The following is an 8591-nucleotide window of genomic DNA, read 5'->3' as shown; positions in this document are numbered from 1 at the left end:
AAAGGTGAAGACAATTGCTGCACTACCGAGACCAACGAAGATAAAAGAAGTGCACGCATTTATGGGGCATTGCGGATATTACCGGCGATTCATATATATATATGTATGCTGTAATAGCCAAGCCATTGTATACCCTCATAACTAAGTTTGAATGGACAGAGAAATGTGAGCAGGCTTTCCAAAAATTGAAGCAACATTTGATTTCAGCTCCAATTTTGCAAGCCCCTGACTAGAGCAAAATCTTCCGTGTCCATGTGGATGTGTCAGCCTATGCCATTGGGTGCATATTAGCCCAACCAAGAGAGAAGAAAATGGATTTTCCCATTTGCTACTCCTAAACAACGCATAGCAAAATTATGTTGAGATGTCGAACTCTACATCTTGAGCTGGCATCCACTACGGGTCTTGGCCGCTTACGAAATTTACTCACTGGCGCGTTAGGTGACCGACACGGAGAATCTCTGCCTGTGATTCTACAGCTGGACTACACTTATAGTGCTAGCCTAGTACGCTTCTAGGGAGTTCACACTTAGTGACCGGATGTACATATGTGCTACTTTTCAGTTTTAGCACTTAGTCATTTTTGTACTCTCTTTTCTGTGAGAAGAAGAAGAAGCTTTCCATCTCTGTGTGCTTTGTACTTGTCTTGTGTAGCTCTCTTGCATTCTCTTTCTTTACATGGTATCAGAGCCTGGTGCAGGCAAGAGAGGCTAAGAGAGCAAGAGCATCACAATCCCTTCGTTCGCAATCCACGACCTTTGAATAGGTTTCTGAACAGGTCTCCAAAGTGCAGTACACAACGATTTACTATACAAGTACAGTGGTTGTATGTACGCTTGATTGTGGACACTCATTGAGTGTAGAAAGCGTTACAGGTACCACGATAGCAGGTTCAACAGATTTGCAGTTTTTGCAGATTGCAGCTATTTTGTCTTAGTGCTTCAAGATGTCTGACGATTTCAGTCAGATTGTTACTGAGAAGCTTGAGAAAAATAACTACCTTGCATGGAAGTTCAGAATAACAAATTTCCTAAAAGGAAAAGGTTATTGGGACTATGTAGAAGGAGACAATGAAAAGGAACCAGAGATTCCTGAGGCAAATGCTACAACAGAACAAAGAAAAGCTTTGAGGGACTGGTAACAAGGCCAGAGAAAAGTGATGTGTTGGCTTTCTATGAGCATCACAGATGGCATGATGGGCTATCTACAGGATGCTGAAACCCCCGCCATTGCATGGAAAAACTTAGGCAGAGTGTTCGAGGTGAACACCAAGGCCAGGAAGCTTCAACTAAAGTCGGAGCTAAATTAGGTTAAGAGGAACAACCTCTCCATCAATGATTATGCTTTGAAGATCAAGAGTATCATCGAGGCTCTTGGATCTATTAAAGTCTCAGTGGAAGACGATGACATTGTCCGTGCATGCTTGGATGGTCTAGGAGATGAGTATGTACATTTCAGGTCTTCCATGAATACAAGAGACGACATCCCCGTGTTCCAAGATTTGATTTCTATGCTTATTCTTGAGGAGAAGAACCTTGACACATCTTCTTCTCATGGAAAAAATAATTCTTAACAGGCCTTCTATTCTAACTCCAACAGAGGTAGAGGTAGAGGTCGTGGTCGAGGCCCAAGGGGTTGCACGGGCCAATTTCAAGAAGGTCAATCAAATCAAAACAATACAGGTGGCAGGGGAAACCAATCTCAAGGCAGGGGGAGTCAAAGAGGTCGTGGTGCAGGATCAAGCAGGCAGCAACATACTGCAGATAGCAGAATATGTTGGACTTGTGGTGAAAGAGCTCACATGTCACGTGACTGTCCAAAGGGAAAAGCAAGTGGAAAGAGAGAACAGGGCAACTATGCATCTATTAGCAGAGATGCAGATGACAACAAAAACGAGCGCATGTTTGTTATGCAGCATGTAATGAATACAATGACTGCAGAGAATTCCACCTAAGATGATGTTTCGTATGTGGATTCAGGTGCCTCTAATCACATGAAGTCTCGTGGAGAGTGGTTTAGAGATATGCGCAAACCAGATGTGTCAGGCTATGTGCAGATAGGAGATGACACAGCTCACCCCATTGCTCATGTAGGGGACATACCTCTAAGTACGAAGAGTGGGAAATCAAAGTACTTAGCATATGTACTTCATGTCCCAAACATTACAAAGAATCTTGTTTCTGTTGGACAAATGGTTGAGCAGGGTTTGCAGGTTCGTTTCAATCCGAATGGCTGTTATGTAGAAGATTTCCAGAATGATTGTAAGCTGATCACAGAGGGCAAATGTGTGGGCAGAATGTTACGTTGAATGTAGACATGCCTGAGGTAAACGCTGCATTATTTGCACAGGGCACAGGTGTTGTGGCTGATGTTGACATTTGGCACAAACGCATTGGCCATGTCAATGAGCAGAGATTGCACAGCATGCAATCAAAAAAGATTGTAAAAGGTTTTCCCAAATTCAAGGTGGATGGTATGCATAAAGTGTGTGCAACATGCCAGTTTGGAAAACAGTCAAAGGGCTCATTTCCACATGAGCGCAATGTATGTAAAAAGCCACTTGAGGTGGTGCACACAGATGTTTGGGGTCCAACCGATACTGCAAGTATACATGGTTGCAGGTATTATGTCTCTTTCATTGATGACCATACAAGGAAAGTATGGGTCTACTTCATACGTAACAAAAGTGAAGTGTTTGGTCACTTTCAGGACTTCAAAGTCATGATTGAGAAGGAGACAGATATGCAAATCAAGATATTGAGGTTAGATGGAGGGGGAGAGTACTTCTCCAACGATTTTTTAGATTTTCTGCGAATGCATGGTATACGCAGGCAGTTTACATGCAGATATACTCCACAGCAGAATGGGGTCGCAGAAAGGAAAAACAGGCACATTGCAGAGGTTGCATGTGCATTGATGAATGAAAAGAACATGCCTCATCATTTCTGGGCTAAAGCTGTAAATACAAATGTGTACATTATGAACAGGACACCTACAGCTGCGGTGCATGATGTAACACCTGAGGAAAAGTTTACGGGTACAAAGCCTGATTTGGCACACTTGAAAGTGTTTGGATGCATAGCTTACGTGCATGTACTGGATGAGTTGCGTAGGAAATTGGATCCTAAAGCAGAGAAATGTATTCTTGTGGGATATTCCCTTGAACAAAAGGGGTACAGGTGCTACAATCCTACTACACGAGAATTACGAGTGAGCAAAGATGTAGTCTTTGATGAGATGAGCAGCTGGTACAGTAATGCACATGGCACTATTGGGGCTGATGTAAAAGATGATGTGGTTGTACAAAATGTGAGGCCACAGTCACAGGTTTTGAGTGGACCACAAGAGTCCTCTTCTCGTGGCTCTGTTCAGAAGCCACGGAATGGTAGACTACGTACGCAGGTTACTCCACCAACAGGTACAGGGAATGTATCACGAAAAGGAAAGGAAAAGGTGGATGAACCTCCCTTTATGGCTGATGCATCATCAGGGTTTTCACATGTAGACATGGATTCAGATGGTTCTGAACAAAGTCTAGATGAGGAATTTGGAATTCCGGCTGTTAGGACACCTGGTGTAAGGAAAGTACAAGAAGATGCTAAAGGGCAAAGGAGTGACCCAGGACCGCGCAGATCTAACAGAGTCAGAAATCCAGTTCAGAAATTGACTTATGATGGGTATCTAGCGCATCACCAAGCCTACATGGCTAAGGTGAGACAGGATGTGGAGCCCACATGTTTTGAGGATGCAGTTGGAAATGTGCATTGGGATGATGCAATGAATGAAGAGATGGCTGCATTGGAAGCAAACGACACATGGGAGTTGGTGCCATTGCCAAGTGGCAAGAAAGCTATTGGTTGTAAATGGGTGTATAAAACCAAGCATAAGGCTGATGGTAACATTGAGCGTCACAAGGCAAGGCTAGTCGCAAAGGGTTATGCATAGACGTATGGCATAGACTATGAGGAGACCTTTGCTCCAGTGGCAAAGATGACGACTGTGAGAGCTATCATAGCAGTGGCTGCATCTAGAGGATGGATTATGCATCAAATGGATGTAAGGAATGCCTTCTTGAATGGTAAGTTGCAAGAGGAAGTGTATATGGATCAGCCACCTGGTTATGTTGATCAAGGTTACCCAGATTATGTATGCAGTCTTCTCAAAGCTTTGTATGGTTTGAAGCAGGGCTCTAGAGCATGGTATGACAGGATTGCCAAGTATCTTGTCAGTATTGGTTTTAGGAGAGATCATGCTGATCATTCACTCTATGTACGTGAGAGTGATGTGGGGATTGTGGTCATTACCATATATGTAAATGACCTTATTATTGTGGGTGACAATGCTATGGAGATTGACCATGTGAAGGGTCTTCTCATACAGGAGTTTGAAATGAAAGATTTGGGCGAGTTGCGCTACTTTCTTGGCATTGAGGTGATCAGGACTCCAGAGGGTGTATGGCTATCACAGAGACAGTATGCTTTGGACATGTTGTAAAAGTATGGTATGGCTGATTGTAAGCCAATTTCTATTCCCTTGGATGTGAATGCAAAGCTGAGTGCAGAGAAGGGTGATGTTGTTGAGGATGTCAAGATGTACAGGAAGATTGTGGGTAATCTTATCTACTTGACTATCACGAGGCTAGACTTGAGCTACACAGTAGGCTTCGAGAGTCAGTTCATGCAGTTTCCGAGGAAGCCACATTTGGATGGAGTACGACGCACACTTCGGTATGTGCAAGGGACTCTTGACTACGCATTGTTCTATGCAGCAGATGTGCCATTAGCATTGTATGGGTATACAGATGCAGATTGGGCAGGTAGCATTGTTGATAGGAGATCTACGAGTGGCTTCATGCTCTCTTTTGGGAGTGCTGCTGTTACTTGGAGTAGCAAAAAGCACCCTATGGTTGCTTTATCGAGCACAGAGGCCGAGTACAGAGGTGCAGCAGTTGCTGCGTGCGAGGTAGCTTGGCTATGCACATTACTTGAGGACTTGGGAGTGCAGGTGGACCAACAGATTGTCATCCATTGTGACAACCTCAGCAGCATGCAGTTGGCTAGGAACCCAGTGTTCCATGCCAGGACCGAGCACATAGAGGTCCATTACCACTACGTTCGAGAGCGAGTGTTGGCGGGCGACATCGACTTGGTCTACGTCAACACAGAGGAGCAGATAGCGGATATCTTTACCAAGGCCCTCGGAGCTGAGAAGCTTCGACGTTTTCGGACTATGCCTGGACTCTGCGACATGCAGAGCTCGAGGGGGAGTGTTGAGATGTCGAGCTCCACATCTTGAGCTGGCATCCACTACGGGTCTTGGCCGCTTATGACATTTACTCACTGGCACGTTAGGTGACCGACACGGAGGATCTCTGCCTGTGATTCTACAGCTGGACTACACTTATAGTGCCAGCCTAGTACGCTTCTAGCGAGTTCACACTTAGTGACCGGATGTACATATGTGCTACTTTTCAGTTTTAGCACTTAGTCATTTTTATACTCTCTTTTCTGTGAGAAGAAGAAGAAGCTTTCCATCTCTGTGTGCTTTGTACTTGTCTTGTGTAGCTCTCTTGCATCCTCTTTCTTTAAAAATTATACCACTACGGAAAGAGAGGGCCTGGGAATCATCTATGCTATAAAGAAATTTAGACACTACCTTCTAGCAAACAAGTTTGTATTCTTCGTGGATCACCAAGCACTGCTATATCTAGTAAACAAACCTTGCAACACTGGAAGAATTATTCGCTGGTTTATACTATTACTTGAGTTTGACTTCATGGTGGTTGTAAAAAAGGGGACCACACACCAGAGAGCAGATCATATTTCACGACTATTTCATGGGGAAGCACCTGCGACGGGTGTCGATGATGAACTTCCTGATTCATATCTGTTCAACATAGAAATGGTGCCGCGATGGAGCGAAGAGGTCATGCCACTACTCACAATCGGCTCTTTGCAGATAGAAAGAACAACCATCAATGATCCATCAAACACGGAATCTCATCCTTTTAGCAGGACGACTGTACAAACACGGTAAGGATGGAATACTTAGACTATGTGTACAACCTGAAGATACCACCTACTACCTCAAACAAGCTCATATACAAAACACAGGGTTTCTGTTACCATATACATGTGGTAGTGATGTGTGTGAACACACTAGGACCGCCGGAACATTTTTTCCCTCTTTAGGAGGTTTTTTTCCCCCCGAGCATTGTATATACGCCCATCACTCTAGGGCTATCTATCTTTCCATTGCACACTAAGTAACACACTCTCTATTGTGTTCCTTGAGCTTCCTTCGTCTTCTCCACGCTGTGTGCGTTTCTCTGCAACCCTAATTCCAACAATTGGTATCAGAGCAGGTCACGTCCTCCCGGGCTTAGTCGCCAGCTGCTCCAGCACATGCCTGCTTCTTTTCTCCGATTTCAGTGAGCTTTGGCGAGCGTTCGCAAGTCGACAAATATTTTGGGGGAGCTCAGAATTTTGATTTGGGCTCATTTCGGCCTCTGTTTCCACTATAGGCAATATTGCACAGGCTATTTTGTCATTTTGTGCAGAATTTCTGTCAGTGCCGTTTTCTGCATAACAGGTGCCTCATAGTCTTCTACGGTTTGTGCTATATAGCACAGGTTGTTCCCGCTCCGTTTCTCCTATTTTCGTGCAGTTTTCACATCAGGTGCAGCATTTACAATGGCTGACAACAACAACACAGATGTGTTCAAGATGTTTCCTGCTGAGGACAGGTTGGATGGGGACAACTACCCTATGTGGGCTTATATGATGCAACATGTTCTTGTGTCAAAGGGTGTCTAGAACATTGTGCAGGGCATTGATGTACGTACTGGTTCTGAGGATGTAAGCGATGTTGAGGATGTTGCAGGTCTTGCAGCAAGGATTGCAGCTGTTAGAGTTGTTTTGCCTACGACAGAACAAGATCGTTGGGATATTAAGGATGCGCAGGCTCATGCATTGATTGCGTTGTTTGTGAAGCGCACCATTGTTCCTCACATCCGTTCAACAAAATCTGCAAAATAGGCTTTAGGATATTCTAGCAGGTCTTTATCCAAGCCACAATGAGGCTAAAATTGCTTTGCTGCGTAAAGAGTTGGAGTCGAAGATTATGCATGAGGAAGATGATATGGACACTTTCCTTGCTAGTGTCAAGGATATCAATGAGCAACTTATTTCTGCAGGTGAAGTTATTTCAGACAGTTCCCTTGTGCAGAGTTTTCTTGATGCCTTACCAGATTCTTACCAGATTCTTACCAGACTTTTGCTAATACTTGGAGACTTATGACCCAAGGAAATCCAGAAGTTGTCAAGTTTGATACATTATGCACATTGCTGTTGCAAGAGTCACTTTCCAGAAAAAACAGGACTAGACAGCGTGCGGTTGAATAGGCTTTTATTGCTTCTCAAAGAAAGGGTGGTAACAGCAATGCAGCCACTTCTTATGGTTCTGCTGGGAGTGGAAAAAATTATGTTTCTAATGCTTCTGCTGGCTGCAATTCGTCTGGAAATTCTGGTGATAAGGGAAAAAAGAAGATGCGTTGCCATTACTATAAAGCCAATGATCACTTGATCAAGTCGTGTCCTAAGTTGAAGGCCAAAGAGGCTAAGAAGAAAGAGGGTGGTTCCACTACAAATGCTAGTTCAACTACAAATGAAGCCATTGTTGAGTATTCTGTGAAAGGAGGCTGTGTTGCTGATATTGATGCAGAATGGGCTTTTAGTGCAGAGTGCACTTACAATCCTGCTGTCCATGATGCATGCTTGTCAGTTGCTACAGATTCACATGTGTAGTATTTCAACAGTGGTGCTACAAAGCACATTACCTCACATCGTGAATTGTTTACCTCTCTCGAGTCTATCCCTCATGGGAATTCAGTCACTTGTGCCAACAACGCCTCTTATCCAGTTCAGGGAGTTGGAAAGATTGTGCTTACTGCTGCTAATGGTAGTTTTTTTACACTTGTTGATGCACTTTATGTACCTGGGATCAAGAAGAATCTCTTATCTGTATCCGCACTTGCTAGACTTGGCCTTGTAGTCAAATTTGTGGATGATAGATGTACAGTTCATGAGCTCAGTTTTGGTGATGAAATTGTTGCATCTGGGCTTTTGTGCCGTGGGCTGTATAAGCTCACTTTGTATGACAAGTGTGGACAAAATTTTGCAAATGCTGTTGTAGATTTAAGGGCTATTTTAGATGCAAAACTTTGGCATGCACGTTTTGGTCATCTGCATTTTGCCAGTTTGCTGCGTTTGCAAAAATCTGATATGGTCGCTTCTTTGCCACCTCTTGAAGCACCTGTCGAACATGTTTGTGAAGGCTGTTTTTTGGGTAAGATGCAATGTTCTAAGTTTCCAAAGGATGGTTCAGTCCGGGCCACATGCAGGTTGTAGCTTGTGCATAGTGATGTTTGTGGGCCCATGCAAACTCCGTCCTTGGGAAATTACCTGTACTTTGTGACTATCATTGATGATTACTCCAGGCATGCATGGGTATTTCCGCTTAAAGAGAAGTCCGAAGTCTTTATTTGCTTCAAACAATTTCTGGCTATGGCTGAAAATGTCTCAAAATGTACT

Source organism: Adiantum capillus-veneris, chromosome 21, assembly GCF_014529385.1.
Source record: "Adiantum capillus-veneris isolate H3 chromosome 21, ASM1452938v2, whole genome shotgun sequence".
Lineage (NCBI taxonomy): Eukaryota > Viridiplantae > Streptophyta > Polypodiopsida > Polypodiales > Pteridaceae > Adiantum > Adiantum capillus-veneris.
The sequence above is the reverse complement of the archived record's forward strand: the minus strand, read 5'-3'. Positions refer to the sequence as shown.